The sequence below is a fragment of the Nyctereutes procyonoides genome, unplaced genomic scaffold (assembly GCF_905146905.1).
Source record: "Nyctereutes procyonoides isolate TBG_1078 unplaced genomic scaffold, NYPRO_anot_genome, whole genome shotgun sequence".
NCBI classification, from domain to species: Eukaryota; Metazoa; Chordata; class Mammalia; order Carnivora; family Canidae; genus Nyctereutes; species Nyctereutes procyonoides.
The window spans coordinates 19,100,728-19,121,030 of record NW_026575082.1 but is presented as its reverse complement, the minus strand read 5'-3'; the positions used below and the strand labels follow the sequence as shown (position 1 = coordinate 19,121,030).

The 20,303-nt window shown below is 39.6% G+C and overlaps 1 long non-coding RNA gene across 1 annotated transcript in view; it reads right to left on the bottom strand.

The window, feature by feature from the left end:
• LOC129514656 (uncharacterized) overlaps positions 1 to 20,303 on the bottom strand; it is a 42,933-nt gene that overhangs the window by 19,441 nt on the left and 3,189 nt on the right. Inside the window, exons 2-4 of the long non-coding RNA XR_008665473.1 lie at positions 10,929 to 11,032; positions 10,552 to 10,596; positions 10,183 to 10,314 (exon numbers count right to left, since the gene is read on the bottom strand). This is a non-coding gene — a long non-coding RNA (uncharacterized LOC129514656). The remainder of the gene's footprint in view (positions 1 to 10,182; positions 10,315 to 10,551; positions 10,597 to 10,928; positions 11,033 to 20,303) is intronic.

Here is a 20,303-nt window from a genome sequence, read left to right as displayed (position 1 = left end):
GGGCTCCAGCATGAACTTGTCCAAGGATGTCACCCAGGTCCTTTTAACAGTGCTGTGTCTCATGACACATGTCCTTCAAACTCCATGTTAGTGCTGGATCTTTCTCCCCTTTTTGGTTCTTTCTCCCTTTGTTTTTACTCAGGAAGACTGATAGGGTCAGGTGACAGCCTTTGCATTATTCAGATTTCAACTCTCCAGAACTTTCCTCTCTGGCTTACTTATCTGGACCAGCTCTCTGCTCTCTATTCACCCATATTTCATGCATCTGATCCTTCAGGAAAAAACCATGGAGACCTTTTATTCCCACTCCTGGCCACAAACTGGCCCTTCAGGTTACACACAGTGCATTTGAAATCCAGCCCCTTTTACCTATATCCTCAGTTTTATGTCCAGTTACTAAAATTTCGTGTTTGTAGAATCAAGTTCTGTTTATTGTCACCTTACTACCTTTTAATATTATCTAGGCCAGCCCAGTTTAGTAATCAGGAAGGTGGCCATTAACAACAGTAAAAGAACCCCTTTGCTAGTAAAAGTAGCGGAACCAATGAGAATAGAAGCACTCAAACTTCCGGAAACAGCCGCCTCCTCCCACGCAAAAATTTCATGTTGAAGTCCTAATCCCCATTACCTCAGAATGTGAGCACATTTGGAGATAGGGCCTTTACAGATGTAATTTGGGTAAAAGGAAGTCAGTAGGATGGGCCCTAATCCAGTATCACTTGTGCCCTTATAAGAAGAGATCATTTGGACACAGACACACACAGAGGTGAGATGACACGAAGACACAGGAAGGAGATGGGCATCTACAAGCCGTGGAGAGAGGCCTGGAACAGAGCCTTCCTTCAAAGCCCTCAAAAGGAAACAACCCTGCTGACACCATCAGATTTTTAGCCTCCAGGACCGTGAGACAACAAATTTCTGTTGTTTAAGCCACCCATCTGTGGTACTTTGTTATGGCAGCCCAAGGAAACAAATACAGCTCCTTCAAACAAACAAACAAAACAAAATTAAAAAAAAAAACAGAATTTTTGTTCACGTATTTATCCCCTACAGCATCAAACATTACAGTGGTCCCATAGTAGGTATTCTACAAACACTCACTGAGTGAATGAACAGATGAAGGAATGGCTGCACGCATGAATGAATGATTGAAAGAACTATCCCGAGGTCCTGAAAATAAGACACGTCTCCCTTTCTTGGGCCTAATGACTCTGCAGAACTCGTATGATATATGCCTTCCATCCCAAGGAGAAACAAAAGCTGAACCCTGAACAAATCCCCTAGAGAAAAACTGTTAGCTTTGGGGTCCCTCTTCCCAGCCACAAGGGGCTTTTTGTTTATTCTTCAAGAAGTCTCCTGCATCCCAAGGAGCATGAGTCAGCCGGGTGGCAAACATATTTGTTTTCACATATTAGTCATATATTTGATAGAGTGTATAGCAAATGTATGTGATAACATAAAATATATTTTAAAATTACAAATTTGGACAGCTGTCATGACATTTGAAAGAGTACATTAAAAACGTTTCTATATCCATTTTTAAATGCCATGCTGAATGGCTAAATTTGTCACCCTTTCCACATATTTTATATTTGCTTGTTTATTTTGATTTTTAACCAGGAGCTCACTAGGTGAATTCTGGGCAATTGGTCAATATTAATGAGAATGCCACTTTGTAAAAGCTAAGTAAAAAAAGCTAAGTAAAAAGCTAAGATGAACTTAGACTCACCAGCCAGTGAGTCCTACTTCAACAGCTTACCTTGAGCAAAATAGGCAAGAAATGATTAGGAACTAAGTGGGAGATTTAACAAACAGGGTTGGCAGGACAACAGGAAAGTAAGACTTGGGGCTTAGGAACTAGCACTTCAAACATTGTGTACTTGGGCTGAAGTTGACACCATGTCACATGTGCCCCAACCAACGCAGAGACAGTTGCTCTACTTCTGTGAATTTTTGCCATCAGGGAACATAAACCTAGAGCAAGAAAACCCAAAAATACAAATTAAAAAAAAGCTCCCCACATTTTCAATTATGACTTCTTAAGAACACTACACAAGCCAAATTAAGCATGTCAAGAGGCCAGATGTGGCCTGTGGGCTGCCACTCTGCACATTTTACGCTACTCCATGTTCAAAAATGCTGGAAATTGGTCCAAAGGACTTTCAGACCACACTGGATTCTCATCACACACCTTCTCTAAGGAATTTGGCTTTGGGATTACCTTGTATGTGAACCTACATTATAGGTTTATTTTATCTATTATACGTATTCTTAATATATTCTGTGAAATTCCCATAGTGTGAGAGACAAACATTGACACAGATAACCCAATGCATTGTAAGGCTTTTTTATTATTGATTTTTATTGGCAATTACTACAAGATTTTATTTAGGTTGAATTAAAATATTAAAATTGGCTTGCTTTGTCTGAATGTCTAGGAGCTAAGAGTAAGGAGTGGAGGCCTACATGTGTGATGGTGGCAGAAGGAAGATTGCCCAGAACCCAAAATTTGCCTCGGATCACCAAGTGTCAACTGTACTGTGACAACGTTAAGTTGTCCTTTGGAATTGAGCTAATCCTTAAACTGTGTGCATATCCAAAACATTAGCTATCTGCTGTCAGGCCTTTATGTGCCACATGCTGAGTTAATTAACACAGAGAGGCTTGATACTGGAACCCTCCAGAGGGGAAAACAGAAAGAGGCCCAGGCCTGAGAACAGACAGAGACCTCGGGGGGATGGAAAACACAGGGGTCTGTTCAGTTTTTATTTCTTTTTGCACTTGTGATACAAGGTCAATGGGTTAGTCAACCCCATTTCTGTTCCATTGTCTGCTGTAACTCCCAGGAAGAACCTTCTTTGAATAATGAAGCCTCACTGCATTCCAAAAATTCGACATCCAGATTCCTGATACTTTTGCTATGATGGTCATCGAGAAAAGTTCCCCAGAAAACTGGCTTGACCCTACAGACAGTAGTAATCTCCATGGAGCCACCACAACACAGGGCATTTATCTCTGCTCACAGTTTCATCCTCTTATATAAATGTATTTATATACGTGAATGGAAAACATGCCCAAATTTTACATTTTTACACTGTGGCAAATGTATGTACACACAGATATCTCTTCTTTTGTAGTTTTAGGGACTCGTTGATAGAGAAAGCCATTCTATCATTGCCTACCTCTAGAATGTAGGATGGTAGCGTGTGTCTCTGAGGCCCATGCCTAGAAGTCATGGCACACCTTTCGAGGGAAGGCCTGTGACAATCGATGGCAAATATTCTAATAACACTGTGAGGGCCAAGGAACTTCTTCTGGACTAGACAGTAGCAATGGGGATGGAGAAGAAAGGAACAGAAAGGGAGATGCTGAAAGAGGAAGAGATAAGACTTGAAAAGTAAATACAGTTGACCCTTAAACACAATGGGTTTAAACTGTGCAGGTCCACTTATGTGTGGATTTTTCACAGTACAGTAATAGAAATGTATTTTCTTGATAACATTTTCTTTCCTCTGGCTTACTTTATTGTAGAAATACAGTATATAATACATAAACATACAAAATACATGTTAATCGACAGTTTATGTTATCAGCAAGGCTTCTGGGCCACAGTGGATTAGTAGTAGTTAAGTTTTTTGGGGGGTTAGAAGTTTAGAAGTTATAGGTACATTTCCAACTGCATGAGGATTGGCACCCCTACCCACTGCATTATTCAAGGGTCAACTGCATAATGTATATCGTGCGGGTTTCGAGTATGAATGCTGAGGAAGCCGATGCAGGGAAGAAAGGGGGCTACAGAAGCTGGTAGAGAGGAGGTTGTCTAGCATGGAGGCCAGTCACCAGCTGGAGAATAAGACAGACTTGACTCTTAGACACATGACCCCAGGAATTGCTGTTAACTCTCTGAGCTGTAGTTAACTCAACTATGCATTAGGAATGACAACATCTTCATATGGTGGTCTTAAGGATGAAAATAGAAAATGTACATCTCAGAGATAGTAGAGCACAACATTTAAAAGCGTGGATTCTGGATCAGACACATTCTTTCCCCATTAAGGTTATCTCCTTGATAATCTTGTAGCCTTGGGCAAGGTATTTAAGGACTCCAAACCTCTCTTCCCCGTGTGTATAAAATGATAATAATAGTACTTGCCTCATTAGTTTGTTGTGGGGATTAAAAAAGGCAATATATATAAACCAGTGTTGATATATAGTAACCGCTGAATGTGTATTAGCTACTACTAGGTAGGGTGCTTAGCACAGTACCAGGAACAAAACAAAAGTTCGACTAACAATATCTATGACGATGCTGATGGTAATACGTAGAGATGTGTTCAAATAGCGCTGTAATGGAACACTAGTAAGGAAAAAACACTCAACAGTGATAGAGAAATGAGAAAAGAGCCACAGAACAACAATGACAACCAGAGTTCCACTCTACCCAGAGGGAGAACACAAGAGACCTCCCTGGCTCATGAGACATAAGCCAGGTTGGATCATCATGGTTGTGTCCATCACCCTTGGCCTTGGCAATTCTCAAACACAGGCTACAGAGCAGGGTTCACAGAAGCACATCAAAGCACCACAGTACAATGTTGGAGAAGCATCTCAACTGTACCGACATCTGGCTCACCAGACATCATGGTGCTTGTCTCCCCTTAGCCTTTCCTACATCTCACCCCACAACACCCCCACCACTGCTGCCGCCATCATTTTGGCTAATTTTGCATTAGCCATGTGGACTGTCGGATGGTTTCTGCTGTATTTTGTTGCCCTTTCAAATATTTCTTAAATAGAAGATTGTACCATCTGGTGGACAATCTGCCTGTGTGCTATCTCACCTATCACAGCATGGATCCCACTCCTATTAGGGAAGGAGTGAGGAAGAGAGAAGCCGCCTGCTAGCATATTGCCTCTGGCCGCCTGCAGCCCCATTGTCACTGGTCTGCTCCCTCTTTCCCAATGGCCTGGTTCTGCGTGCACAGCAGTCAGTTTCTGTGTGCTGAGCAGATGTTTCTCCCACTCACTCCATGGCCAGGCTATTACTCATGGGGCTTCAGGTAGCAGATGTCTCCATAGATAGACCTCTCAGACCTGTGCTGACATTTTACCTACATAAGCACCAAATGGTGGTGTAGCTACACTTAATAAGTGGGAAAGAGAGTGGCTAAGGGCTTCGTTTAACTCCACACACACACACAAAAAAAACTTTGCCAAGTAAAAAAAAAATTGATTTAAGGTCCTCAGAATATTAATATTCTAAAGAAGGAGGGCATCCACAAATAAACTGATATATATATGTGTGTGTATATATATATACACACACATATATATATATATATATCACATATCCATGGACCTTGACAGAGGCTCATGGCATACGTGTTTACTTTTTATTCTGTTCCAGGGAATAACAGTTGCACCTGGGGAGAAATGAAGAGTTGGTGTTTGGGGTTTAGAGGATGACACTATTGGGATCCCTGGGGGGCTCAGCAGTTGGGCACCTGCCTTCGGCCCAGGGCATGATCCTGGAGTCCTGCATCGGGCTCCCTGCATGGAGCCTGCTTCTCCCTCTGCCTGTGTCTCTGCCTTTCTCTCTCTGTGTGTCTCTCATGAATAAATAAATAAACTCTTTAAAAAAAAAGAAGAAGAAGAAGATGACACTATTAATGGTATAATCAAGACTTGAAAACATTCTCTGGTAAACTTTGTTTGATGGGAACAACAGCAACTTTCCTGATTTGTTTTCCATCTAGGGGTGAGCAATGTGGTCTCAATGAAGCCCATGGAAGAATTCCAAATGATTGTCAAGTATGGTAGTTGTCCAGTTGTCAAGAATGGGAAATCTAGAACCAAGTTGCTTGGGGTTGGACCCAGACTCTACCTTCTACTAGATGGGTGACCTTGGGAAAAGTATATAACCTCAATTTTCTCATCTGTATAAGAGGTATAATAATACTACTCTACTTCATAGAGTTGTTTGATTCAAAAACCCTTATAGCACTTCCTGTTTGCCAGACATTCCCTTAAACACTCCACAAGTCAGCCAGAAATAGCTCCCTCTTTTCCTAATGGAATCACAGCATAACACCAGTACCCATTTTGAACATGTGTTACTACCTGCACCTCACTACCCATGTGGTCAGATGGTCAATGTCACATACTCCCAGACTGAGAAGCCTCAGGATGGACTTCCTTTCCTCCCATGACATAGATAAAGGCTGTACTCCATGACTGCTACTGCCTCTCCTTTATTGTTTGAACCAAGGCAGGATAGGAGTAATTTGCAAGATCAGCAGGTAAAAACTCTCTACATCATACCAATTTAAAGTGGTATCTGCCAAGTCACCTAATGCAATTTCTCCCAATATCCCACTAAAATACACATGAAATACATAATAAAAGGAAAACTCACTACAAAACCAAAAGTAAAACTCAGCAGATGACCTGTGGTGAGAATTCTAATTCTACTAATTATGGATTTCTACTAATTAAAGACTGATGGAACTGGAAGTAGAAAAACCATTAGTGTCTACCATATTGGTCTCATGAACTGGATAGAGCAGCCAAAAGTAGATCTGAAAATTCTTCATTTTCCCCCAGGACCTTCTCTCTCTTGCCTACCCACCCATAACCAAAAACAATGGTGGCTATTTCTCTCACTGCACAGGTGGTGTTTGTGACATAATAATTTGAGCTAACATTTATCGATTAGTAACTTTGTGGCAGGCACTCTGCCAAGCATTTCACATATGTTAATGGAATTAATATCCACAACAACCTATTAGAGTAGATGCTCCATTCTTACCCTCATTTCAAAGTCAAGGAAACAAAGGCCTAGGGAAGTGAAGTGACTTTATCAGGGTCTTGCAGCTAATAAATGGAAAATCAGAATTTGAACCTGAGCAGTCTAGCTGTAGAACTTGGGTTTCAAATCGCTATACACGACTCAGTTATTCCAATCATTCCTCATATTTCAATACCGAAACAGAGAATAAATATTTTTTTTAATTATATAAGAAAGCACATAGAACTTGTGATGCAAATTGCATTGTGAAAAGCATAGCCCCTACAAGTAAAGGAATATGGACAATGGAGGGAATACAAATAGTCTAGGTTTTAGCACATGCTTGCAAGTCTACATTTTCCTCTACTCCATGGGTTCAGAGGGCAAGAGAACTGGGTTCCAAGAGTAGAGGAAAGTCTCTCTTTGGCCCATCAAAGCTTCTCTTGATGGAGAGGAGTGGAGCCTGAGCTGAGAGGTATAAACATCAAACTGCCCTCCTACTTACATTTCAGTCAGCAGTAGACAACAAGTAGAATCAGGACAAAATCCACAGGCTTTTTTGTTTGGCAAATGGTCAGTCTGAGTTGATGTGGGCTTCTTTAAGATTCAGTAAAAATTATACGTACATACAGATGAAAGAAAATATGGAAGATTAAAGAAATGGACATTGGGCAGTCCTGGGGGCTCAGCGGTTTAGTGCTGCCTTTGGCCTAGGGCGTGATCCTGGAGTACCAGGATCCAGTCCCACGTCAGGCTCCCTGCGTGGAGCCTGCTTCTCCCTCTGCCTGTGTTTCTGCATCTCTGTCTCTCTGTCTCTGTCTCTGTCTGTCTCTCTCTCTCTCTCTCTCTCTCATGAATAAATAAATAAAACATTTTAAAAAAGAAAAAGAAATGGACAGTATCCTAAAGACTAAGAGGAAAATGTGAAGATGATTTACTATAAGGGCAAGAAAAAAAATAGAAAACTCTTCAATATTTTTGATAGAATTGGAAAAGTTATAGTATCTATGAAACAGTGGAGAAATCTGGAATAAACTGACATGACAATTGAGCTGGACCCTTGAGGAAGAATTGGAAGAAAGTTAAGTTTGCAATGGCAAAATAAAATCTAATTTAGAGAGAATAGAGAGCAGATCCAACAATGTCAAAAATAAAAGCAGTAATGAGGAGGACAAACCAGAAAATTTGTTTTCACTGCGAATAAAAGGCATAAAGATAAAAATGATGAGAGATAATATGATTATTGGGCAAAACATACAGCTAGAACTTAGGAATATAGATATTGCATGAAAATAAGAGAAAAAAATGAACCAATGCCAAAGAAATAAGAAAAGATAAAATTAAAGAAAATTTTTCAGGACTAAGTTTGCATGCTAAAGAGGCTAATCTAGTAAAAAAAAAAGAATTTAAAAAGTGATTGAGCATCAGAGAAAGAGAGAGATGAGAGATGAAGAATAAGAGACAGAGAAACTAGGAGAAAGTGAGATCCAAAGAAAGTGAAAGAGGACACAGGACAAAAAATGTGTAATTACAATCAATCAGTCATTCAAGCATCAAGCATCCCCATGGAAGAACGAGGCTGCTCCCCGTGGTGGACCTTGTGTGCCTGCACACGGGCTCTCATCCCTAGTACATCAGCATGGGCAGCCTGACCACTGAACTGCCAACCCCTGGGATTTCCTCCAGTCTTTTTCTGACCCTGCCCTTCTCTGCTCTTGCAGAGGTCTTCAAGTCTGGGGGATCAGTCACTTCTGAAAGCTGTGTTCAAGCAGTAAGAGACAGGATTTGGTGACTAAGTACCCCAGGTTCCTCACTTCTCTGAGAGTGTAACTTTGGGAAATGTGTTTTTCACTGACTTCCACAATTAATGCAGCACAATTAAGCTCCCAGTGTATACAGTGGTATCTGTCTTGCTAACCCACTCTAAGACATGCCCTTTGTCTGTCTTGCATCTCCACCCTCCCTCCTTCACCTGTCAAATGAATTCGCATTTGAATCCTTGCCTCCAAGTTTATCACTGAGGGAACTCAAAACACATCTGCAACGAAAAACTAAAAATTAGGCCAGATTGCTTTCAAATACTGAATATCAGAAAACCATGGTACCAAGTTTATCCAGATTTAAAACAAGTAATCTGGGGCCCATGAATTTAAAGCTCAGCCAAGTTGTCATTTATATGACAATTACAGACTTTCCCAACTAGGCAAGAGTTCAGAAAACTCTCTTCTTTCAAGTATTAGTTGAAGACTACCTCTAGCTTTTAAAGGGAGGGATCAAGGAAACTCTAGAATGGAGAATTTGTGACGTTTGCTGGTTTCCTAGCCCTATCCAGACACCCTTCACACAGGTCACATTTTGACTACTACTCTCTTCTCTGGACGATTTTTTAGAATCAGTTTCCTTGTGTTTCATGTGTTTGAAGTTTCAAACATATTATTATTATTCAAAGAATGACTTCCATAATGGAATTTCTAGTTTGGGCAGGTGGTGATAGTAATAAAAGTAACCAACACCTATCAAATGCTCACTAGGAGTAAGGCACTGAGCAATATCTCATTTAATTTCACAATAATCTAATGAGGTATGTACTGGCATTATCCTAAAAGAAGAAACTGAGTCACAGAGAGGCTAACTTCTTCGAGATGGCATAGCCTGTAAGCGGTTGTGTGGATTCAGAACCTGTAGCCTGACTCCAGAGTTCTCTCTCTGAATCACTCTGTTTGCCCTTTATGGTCTTTCGTGGGAATTCCCGAATCTAAGCCTCAATGTACTCCCCCTCTAACTCTGTCATGGCCATTAGGAAAGAGGACTGTCAGAGGGATCAGAGGATGTTGCCAGGTGTTTTCCCCTTCATCTTTCATTTAAATGGGTTTCAGCAAAATGAAGGGGATGCTTGCTTTGACTAGAAAGATGATCCTATGCAGATTTATAAGCTATTTTCAAGACCAACCTCAAAATGGCCATCAGACTGATGAGTTGCTCACATTCTAGAGCAGTATTTTCCCATAAAGCTTTCTGTGATTGCAAGAAAGTCCAAATGTGTCCTATCCAATATGATATACTTGAAATGTGGCTGGTGAGGCTGCAGAAATGAGTTTTTAATTTTATGTAAGTTTAGTTGAGGATAAGGATTTAAATGTAAGCAGCCCCATGTGGCTGATGACTACCACACTGCCCCCATGGAGGAGAAAGTGAGATCCAAAGAAAGCTCTAGAATCAGGAAGGGCTTCCAGGCTCCTGTCTCTAGCATCCTCTCATTTGCATGGAACCAACTAGAGAAATTCCGCTTTAACAAAACTTGGGGCTGAAAAGTTGTTCCAACAATCCAAAAGAGATGACACGTCCCCTCTAGAGCGTTTATGGCTCTTAAGGAGGCACACACACTCCTGACTCACCAACTTTGGTGACTTTACTCTCAAAATGCTGCTGCTGTTGCTGGCGATCTGAAATCTCTGGAAATGCTCTCAATGCAATGGTTTCCAAACCACATTCTTTACTCTTGAGTTTGCCACGGTGCTTCAGAGATTCTGCAAACATTTAATTAGGGTTGCATTTGTAAATATGTTTAACCACTCTTAAACAGTAATTTAAAACACTCAAGTGATCTGAACAAATGTGAGATCACTCAGTGTAACCTGGTACTATCAGGTTGACTTGTTTTTCTGCCAACTTTGCAATCCTGCCTCTGCAATCATCTCCTAGGAAATGGGGAATGTTCCGAGGTCACAAAGGAAATGTAATAAAAAAAAAAACAAAAATCTTACCATATCTCTCTACTTAAATGTCTGCATCAAAATTGCCTCCCTACTCTGTAACCAAAAGAAAAAAAAATCATAAATAAGCAGAGTAGAATTAGGAAGTTGAGGCTGTTATAATGGCAAGAGTTACCCCTAATCCCCAATTTCAATTTTTTGCATTCAACCAAACAGCGTCAGAATTCTCTTTGAAAAAAAAAAATTCTCTTTGAGTGCCTTTAAAATAAATAAAGGTTAAAATCACAGATGCATAAATTAGTAAATTGCAATATAAGCTTAAGGTACTCAAATGTTCCGTTTGCTGCTTTGCATACTTAAATGCCAAGTAATGCTTCCTTTGGGAAAGAAAATATTTCACTGCTTCAGAAAAAAAGTTTGACACTCACCGCATATAATAATGAAGTGTCCAGCAAGGTGTAGGGTGACCTTATGCCTCCAACTAAGTGTTCTTTCCACTCATCCCCCTTGAGGTAGGTCTGTGCTACTTAAGCTAGGATAGAGAGAAAAGTGACAACATGTTACATTTGAACCTGCCACCAGGAGAGAGGCCAAGTGAGGATACTTAGCATCTTCTAGTCAATGTGCTCAAAACCAAGCAGAGAGGATTTTACTTGACCTTACAAAGAATCATCCTGAGTGTGGTCACCCGCACCTTTATCTTTACGGGGGGTGCTTGCCCATTACCTGCAGACCCTGATGAACCACAAAGCCCACCTTGAAGACGTTGAACCCAGAAGCCAGGGAGTAGTCGCTAGGGCTTTAACCACGTCTGTCGCGTGCTTTCTCTCTCATCCAGCTTATTTCGACTTCCTTACCTTTAGAACTAATTTTCCTCCCGAGACCATACACAATTTCAGTGCCTGCCTGCCTTTTTAAATTGATGAATGGCTGTGACAATTGCTGTTGCATTTTTAAACATACACAAAAAGTGAGGCCAACAACATTAAGACTGCAGTTGGATTTCAATATTTTAAAGAACACACATTCCAACCGGGACTTCATTTGGTGAATGTCTGTGGCAATCAAGAACAGTGGGGAAAATGCCTTCGCATAAAGGACTTGAGGGGAAGCATCCAGAATGACGCAGGAGAGACCCCCCAGGAGGGGAATGTACTAAACTATGGTTCATCAGTGTGAGTGAACCCTCCAACAGGCTGATTTCTTCTGCTTATTTGATCCTTGTCCACACTTGCTTATTGTGGGATAATTTCTCTAACCACCTTTTCTCCCACAACACCCTGGAAAAAAAATAAAAGGGAAAAAAAAGGCTGCTTTATTTTACAGCTAATTTGCTGTAAGCACATAGCCCAGCTGCTCACAATGAAGTAAGGGAGGAAATGAGAACAGAGGGAACCTTCTAATGAAGGAGGGTGGGGGAGCAGTAAGGAGATGGAAGAGGCTAGATGCTATTTGTATGATTAAAGACAAGCAAAAAACAGCAGTAAGCAGATATGTTCGTCTTGAGCCCAAGAACAGAGAAATAAAAGATTTAAAAAAATACTGAAGGGCAAATAATTTGTTCGAGCTGGTATTTTAACTGGCCAAAAAAAAATCTGTCTCTTCTTTTCATTATACAAAATCGTATTTTGGATTTTGCTCTTGAGCATGTGTTATCATTGGCCCATTATTAGTAGACAAGGAATAATCCTAAAAACGAAAGTTAAGAAATTTGCAATTCTATAAGAAATTGTTCAGAGAGGTGGGTTTATTGATTAAATGGGAAAAGATTTTGATGAATCAATTTGAGGATCATTGGGAAAACGACATCCTAAAGTGAGTTAGCAGATTGCGTGCCTCGATCTTACAAAGTATTTCCTTTTAAAAATAGGAAAGATCACCTTCTTTATTGCATGGTCTCCTTTCTGCCGACTCAGCACACACACACACACACACCCCTTAGCAAAACCTCCGTTAACTCTTTCTCCCGGGGGCCACATCAAAATGAGGTACATTTTATACTTTTGTACTTTTTCAAACTGCAGAATGAGATATTCATATGGAAATGAGGAATTTCCTGAAGTTTCAGCTTTCATAATGTAACCCATTTGGGGCAGGGGCAGGGGGGCAGCTTATGAGCTAGAAGAGAAAATAAATAGGTTTTAATATTCAGCTTTAAATAAATGTACTGAATTGGTCTGTATAATAATAGTGCCAAAATAATTAATTTGAGCCTGGCCTTCTCATTTGTCAGGGAGAACAGGTTGCTGTAGTCCAAGGCTGCTGTGAAATGGTAAAAGAATCAGCCCAGCATCCCTGAAAATCTCAGGGCTCCTCTCTCTCCCCCGATCGAAGCTGAGGTCTAATTTCCTCTGGCCCAGCTGGGGACTCCATTCAGGCTGGCCTCAGAATCCTCATTCTGAGGATTGTTTGGGCACCAAGGGAGCTCCTTGTCCCACCTCATATCCTGTAACATTCTTCTGCCCACTGATCTTCAGAGGAAACCAACATTTTGAGTTGCTATTTGATAGCAGTGACTGGGAATTCCAAATTCCTAAATTTAATCCCATTTAGTAATTTGGAATAATTCTTTGATCCTTGCAGTTGGTGAGAGGGATTGAGGACCACCATAGCGAACAGAGCACTCTCCTTGGTACAATGAGATAAAAGTCCAAAACATTGTGAAAAGGAAAAATTGAAAAATAAAATGATAAAGCTTTGGGCAGCTTAGAAGTCCAAATTGCAGATTAGCAAACAAGAACATAACTAGATCCAGGTTCAGAAATGATAAGACAATGATAATAATTAAGAGATGCCAGAAATGTACTTCTCTTAAATTTGAAAAACTTTGAGCTTTAAGAATAGAATTTTTTAAAGATTTTATGTATTTATGTATTTGAAAGGGAGAGGGAGAGAGCATGAGTGGGGGGGTAGAGGGTGTGAGGCGGAAGAAGCCGACTCCCCCCTGAGCAGGGAGCCTGACACATGGCTTGATCCCAGGACCCAGAGATCATGACCTGAACCAAAGGCAGACCCTAAACCGACTGAGCCACGCAGGTGCCCCAATTTTTTTTAATAGTCTTTGATGGGGAAGGTGCTACTTGTTGTCACACTAAACAAAATGCTAATGGAGCAAGAGGAAGGTAATTACTCTGTTTTTTAAAGTGTGTTGTCCAGGGGCACCTGGGTGGCTCAGTCGGTTAAGCATCTGCCTTCAGCTTAGGTCATGATCCCCGGGTCCTGGGATGGAGCCCCATGGCAGGCTCCCTGCTCAGGGATGAGCCTGCTTCTCTCTCCCTCTGCCTTTTCCTCTGCTCAAGTTCTCTCTCACTCTGTGCTCTCTCTCAAATAAATAAATAAAATCTTTAAAAAAATAAAGTGTGTTGTCCAATTTTTCTCAACACTTGGACACCTGAATCTCTCTCTGGGCACTAGCCCAAATAGTTATGGACCTATTCTGCATACCTGTGTGTAAAAGCTGAAAAAATGCTAAAATATAGGAAGGAATGGGACAGTGGAATACTATACAACTGGGAAAAGGAAAGAAAACTATTTCTATATACTACTCAGGAGTAATCCCCAGGATATATTTTGTTGAGCAAAAAAAGTCAGGTGGATTCCCAATTCAACTCTCATTCTTGTTATTGGTCTAAGAAGATTTCCTAGTTCTTGAATTCAAGATTTCATGATTCAATCTTGGTAACCTGTGCATTTTTAGGAATTATCTGATTTTCCCCCTGAATTATCTGATTCATTAATATGTAATTGTTCATAGTAATCTGTTGTCATGCTCTGTATTTCTGTGGTTAGCTGTTGTATTTTTTTCTCTTCCATTTCTCATTTCAGTTTTTGAGTCTTCTTTTTTTGTTAATGTAGTTAAAGCATTGCCAATTTTGTTTTTGTTTTTTGAAAAAACTGATCATTGTTTTCAATGTTATGTTACTGTTTATTTTGGTCTCCATTTTATTTATTTCTGATTTTTCTGTTATTTCTTTCCTTTACTGAATTTTTCAGCTAAGATTCTTCTTTTTATAGTTCCTTGTGGTGTAATGTTGTTTATTTGAACTTTTTTTCTTAATACAAGCATTATAGCATAAATTTCACTCTAACATCTGCTTCTGCTACATCCCATAGATTTTAGAATATTATGTTTTCTTTTGAGAATATTTTGATTTGCCATTTGATTTCTTATTTGTCCCATTGCTTGTACTATAATGTGTTGTTTAGTATTTACATATTAAATATTTAATACTTACATTGTAGATTTTCCAACTTTGTTTTATTGTTGATCTTCAGTTTTGTACCTTTTTGGTTGGAAAGTATACTAGGTATGATTTCAGTCTTCTTAAATTTGTAATATTCGTTGTCTCTTTTTTGCAACGAATGTTGCAAACCAGGGGTTTCTATGTGTACTTGAGGAAAATGTGTATTCTATTTTTCTTGGATAGAATGTTTTATATATATCATTTAGAACCATGTATTCTGAAACACCTTTAAGTAAAAAATATTTTTGTTGATTTTCATCTGGATATTGAAATTTGTTGAAAATTTTCTAAAAATTGGGATCCCTGGGTGGTGCAGTGGTTTAGCACCTGCCTTTGGCTCAGGGCACGATCCTGGAGACCCGGGATCGAATCCCACGTCGGGCTCTCGGTGCATGGAGCCTGCTTCTCCCTCTGCCTGTGTCTCTGCCTCTCTCTCTCTCTCTCTCTCTCTCTCTCTGTGACTATCATAAATAAATAAAAATTTTTTAAAAAAAGAAAATTTTCTAAAAATAAAATTTTTAAAAGTAAGGTGAAGAAAATGGATGTAATTTGCTGCTGTATATCTAAGAAGTTGGAGGGGAAAATAAATATATACATAAGCATATTTACAAATGCACATAAATGTAAATGTAAATCTCAATCAAAACTTTGCCCCTTTAGACATTAGGCAATGTCTAAAGACATTCTGGGGGAACCTGGGTGGCTCAGTTGGTTAAGCATCCAACTCTTGATTTTTTCTCAGGTCATGATCACAGGGTCCTAAGATTGAGTCTGTGTCAGGCTCTACACTCAGAGCAGAATCTAGGTGAGATTCTCTCTCCCCCTCTCTCCCCCTCTCTCTCTTTCTCTTTCTCCACCCTGCCCCAAATAAATACATAAATAAATTTTTAAAGACATTTTTAATTGTCACGATTGAAGATATGTTACTGGTGTCTAATGGGTAGAGAACAGCAATGCTGCTAAACATACTATAATACGTAGAGTGAGTGACCCTCCACAACAAAAAATTATCCAGTCCAAAATGTCAGTCCCATCTGGGTTAAGAAACACTAATATAGATATATGTCTATGTGCATGTGTGTGTGTGTGTGTGTGCATGAATCTTCCTCTATTTAAAAAATAGAAATATAAACCATTAAAATACATAAAATGGATTATCTTTGGTAGATGAAGGAAATAGGGTGGAGGAAATAAGAATAGAAACAAGACTTATATGATTATACCTGGCTTTGAAGATTTAAGTTTGAAACTATGTAAGTATTTACATAATTATCAAGAAAATTAAGTGTAAAAAAGAAAATCCTGACATTTACAAGCAAAATTAAACACGTGAATCTGTGTTTTGATGAGGTAATATAACCATACAAACAGTAGTCCGTGACTTTAAAACACAGATATTGACTCTACAGCCTAATGGAAAACATCCTTAGGACAAAAGAGCTGAAAAACAATCTTAAACTCTTTCCAGATATTTTTGATGATTTTCCTGGTATTTTATTTCAAAACTCTTTTGTATAAGGATAAAACAAATAATTACTTGCCATCATTGAGATTCAAGACTTAGACATTAGGGAAAGAGATACAGAAGAAGGTAAGGAAAAATCCTTTAGTCCTGAATATGAACCAAAAATCAGTATAGAATCATGAAATGCTAAAAAATATTTATTTTCTAGTTCTATCCACTGAAAAAGCCTGGAAAAAATAACCAACATAGCAGCAATGAGCACTCTTAACCCCCAGATTATGGCCACTAAATGCCATTTTCTGTGAAAATAGTTGATTTCAGGTCTGAAGTAAAGAAGCAAAATCTATTAGTGTCATACTAGAAGCTCTTAAGGGCCAGTTTGAAGAGGCTACCACTGGCCAAGCATAACACAATCAGAATATTAGTAGTAATTCCAATGGATTGAAACACATAAAAAATGTTTAAAACCATGAGTTTATATTTTTTAAAAGTCAATAACTGTAGAATGCTAAAGAACCAATAAATTATTCTGAAAAATAATATATATAAAAAATAGAGCATTTATACTGACTTTCCTATAGAAACTATACATCTGAATGACTAAGTAGTTGATAAAGTGAAGTTTCACTCTGAAGATGTATTTTAGATAATTAATTAACAATATAAAATAAACTTATAATAGTACCCTAGTAAATTAATGGATCTAGGTAATGATTATCAATGTCTGTTCACATCACAAAAAAAAAGAGACATTCTATGCCTACCAATAGAAGAAATTCTACTATTTATGAAGTATTCTTGCCAAATAATCTAACCTAAATTCAATCAAGCTTCTAGATCTCACTGCTAGTTCTAGAAAATGCAGAATACAGCCCATAGGGATGTAATCAGCAAAATCCCGATTGTGGAAAACAAAAAAAGCGAACAAAATGATATGGAGGAGAAACTTAATGTATTTTTTAAAAATTTAAAAGACAGGGGTGCCTAGGTGGCCCAGAGTCTGCTTGGGCTTTTCTCTCCCTCTCCCCCCTACCCCTCCCCCAGACTCAAATGTACTCTCTCTCTCTCTCAAATAAATAAATCTTTAAAGATCATTTAAAAGACATGAGTTGATTATAATATAGGAACTTCAGTTGGACCTTGATACTAGCAAAAAGTAACAATATTAAAAAGATTATAGACAACTGGAGAAATTTGAACACTGGCAGATGTTTGATGATATTAAAGACATTTTTAATTCTTAGATTAATAATAGTATTACTGTTGCTTTTTAAAAAAAACAGTTTGTCTCTTTTAGAGTTACATCCTAAAATGTTTATGGATGCGATGATGTGATGTTAGGGATTTGCTTCAAGATAATCCATTCAGGGGAGGCAGTGGGTATAGTGAGATTAGCCAAGAGTTGAAAATCATTGAACATGAGCAATGGGCATGTAGGAGTTTGTTATACTCATCTAATTTCACATAAAACTTGAAATTTTATATGATGAAATGTTTTCCAAAACTTAAAAATGAATAAAATTAAAAGAAGGAATGGATGTTCCTTAATTTCTTGACATACTAGAAACACTGTAGCAATCATTCTGATGAAAATGTGCCAGAAGCATCCGCTGAGAAACATTCTCTGAGAGTCTTAGCAACGTCATCAAAATAGTTAAATCTCTCTCTATTCTACACATCTCATCCCCATCCATCTTCGTCCTGTAAAGAATCTTACTAGGAAGATCTCTTTCTTCTCCCAACAGGTAAATGCCCATTAAAACTAGGATGACATCATTCTGATGGATATTACCGAAAGTTATATCTCGTACCACCGATTAAACACCTTCTACAACCAGGTCCCTTACATATATTTGATTTAATCTTTACAACAAGGAAGACATTAGTATCCCCATTTCACAGATGGAGAAAGAGAAGCCAAGACAGATGACATCACTTGCTGGTGGCTATGAAACTAACAAGCATTCCACTGAGGATTTCCATGCAGAAATTTCAGACTTCAAGGGATCCCTGGGTGGCTCAGTGGTTTGGCGCCTGCCTTCGGCCCAGGGCGTGGTCCTGGAGTCCCAGGATCGAGTCCCGCATCGGGCTCCCAGCATGGAGCCTGCTTCTCCCTCTGCCTGTATCTCTGCCTCTCTCTCTCTCGCTCTCTATGTCTATCATGAATAAATAAATAAAATCTTTTAAAAAAAAAAGAAGTTTCAGACTTCAAAGACTGCTCTGTTCCTGGTACCACAACAAATCCACACCTGATTGTGCTGCTTGGGCTAAATTTCCCCCATCCCCAAGCCCACCAAAGTTATTTTACAACTTTAGTGTACATTGGTGTCACCCAGGGAATTTGTTTAAAGTGAAGATTCCTCAGCACCCCCGAAGAGATTCTTATTCAGTAGGTCTAGGACCAGAACCCAGGGATATCCATTGAGCCAAAGATTCTGATGTAGATGGTCTGGGAACAAACTCTCGAAAAACACTCCCCTAATCCATCACAATCTTAAACTTCAAATGTATGATAATATGATCCTCAGTGATTTGGTTCCTGGCAATACAATCCCCTAAATGAATAAGCAGTTGTTCAACCACTACAGAAAGTCTCTCTGCTCCTGTTGTCCCTTCCTCTGAATAATATAATGATAATAATAATAAACAATCCTAATAACAAGTGCAGTAAAACCAATGTTCTGAGAAGTACAAAGGCCATGTCAACACTCACATACCCTTCTCCATACAGCCTCAGTGAGTTGGATTTAAAATCATAGAGCCTAAGAGCTATAATTTACCATTAAGACCAGCAGCCTAATCCTTTGGGTCCAGCTCCAATTCCTATCTTAATGGAACTCTTCGCAAGTACCACGTGCTGTGATACAGCAGGCTCTTCACAGATGAATGGGACACAGACTTTCCTTTGAAAACTTTTAGAAGCAGAGATGGAAACACATTGACATGTAACACCATGCAACAGAGAACACAAGAGTGGAAGAATGGTCCAGAAGAGGGGCCTCATTTCTCCAGGCCGTGAAAAGGAAAGCATCTTAGCGACCAGGAGGAACCTCAGCAGGACATCAAAGTTTTGCTAACAGAGGAGAAGGGCATTTCTGTACTGGACACAGAAGGAAGCAAAGTCCTGGCGAGCCCACGGTCACCCCGCTACCGTGTTTGGGGCAGCTCCTGGGGAGAATGAGCTCGGTTTTTTCCAGATGAAAAACATCCAGGCCTGGAGGAATTTTCAAAACTCCCTGTGATCCTTCAAGACTCCCTCATCCTCCCCCAGGCACTCCAGCTTACATACACAACTCTCCCCAAAATCCGATTTATTTTTGCTCAGGATTTATCAGCCACAAAAATGGGTTTAACCTTTTGAGCTTCAGTTTGGCACCTCATGCTTTTCCCTCCTCAAATGTTGTCTCCCACCCCATCTGGCTGTGGCAAGACTCCTTCAAGGACCAGACATCTCTAAAATTAGGCATCGGCTGAGATTTATGCTGATTCTCCTGATTCAGTCCAGACTTGTCAACTTCCCTGGAAGCAGTAAGATAGTTCCATAAATTACTGCAGCCTTTAACCGACCAAACTATTTTTAAAGGGTGGTCTATATCAAATGCAATTAAATCTGAATTGTTGCCTCAATAACTCTGCCTCCTTTCTTTTCTTGTTCGCTTCTATCCCCGAGTGTATTTAGCTTGCAATACATTTAGAGTTCAATTCATCATTTTATTTTCCAGCCTCCGGAGGAAAGCTAAGAGCGGTACCACTTTTCGTTTTGGGAAAGTGTGGAAAGCAAGCCTCAGCACAGCACTTCTTAATATGGACCCTGGTTAAGCACATCACCCTGATCCTGTCGCCAGAAAATGTTCAGCTCTCGTTAAAGGATCTGCCCAAGGAATTGACCACAGCAAATGTTCTAGGCCTCAAGAGCTAAAGCAGATCTTCTATCAGTTTCAATGATTCTGGCTCAAACATGCCCTGGTGAGTCCTGTGTTACCCAACTTCATGAGAGTCACCGGACCCCATGCCTCCCTAAGCTAAGCTCGCCTCAGTTTCCCACCTTCTGAGTCCACTGTTTTGAATGCCAACAGCTATTAAGTCTCACCCCT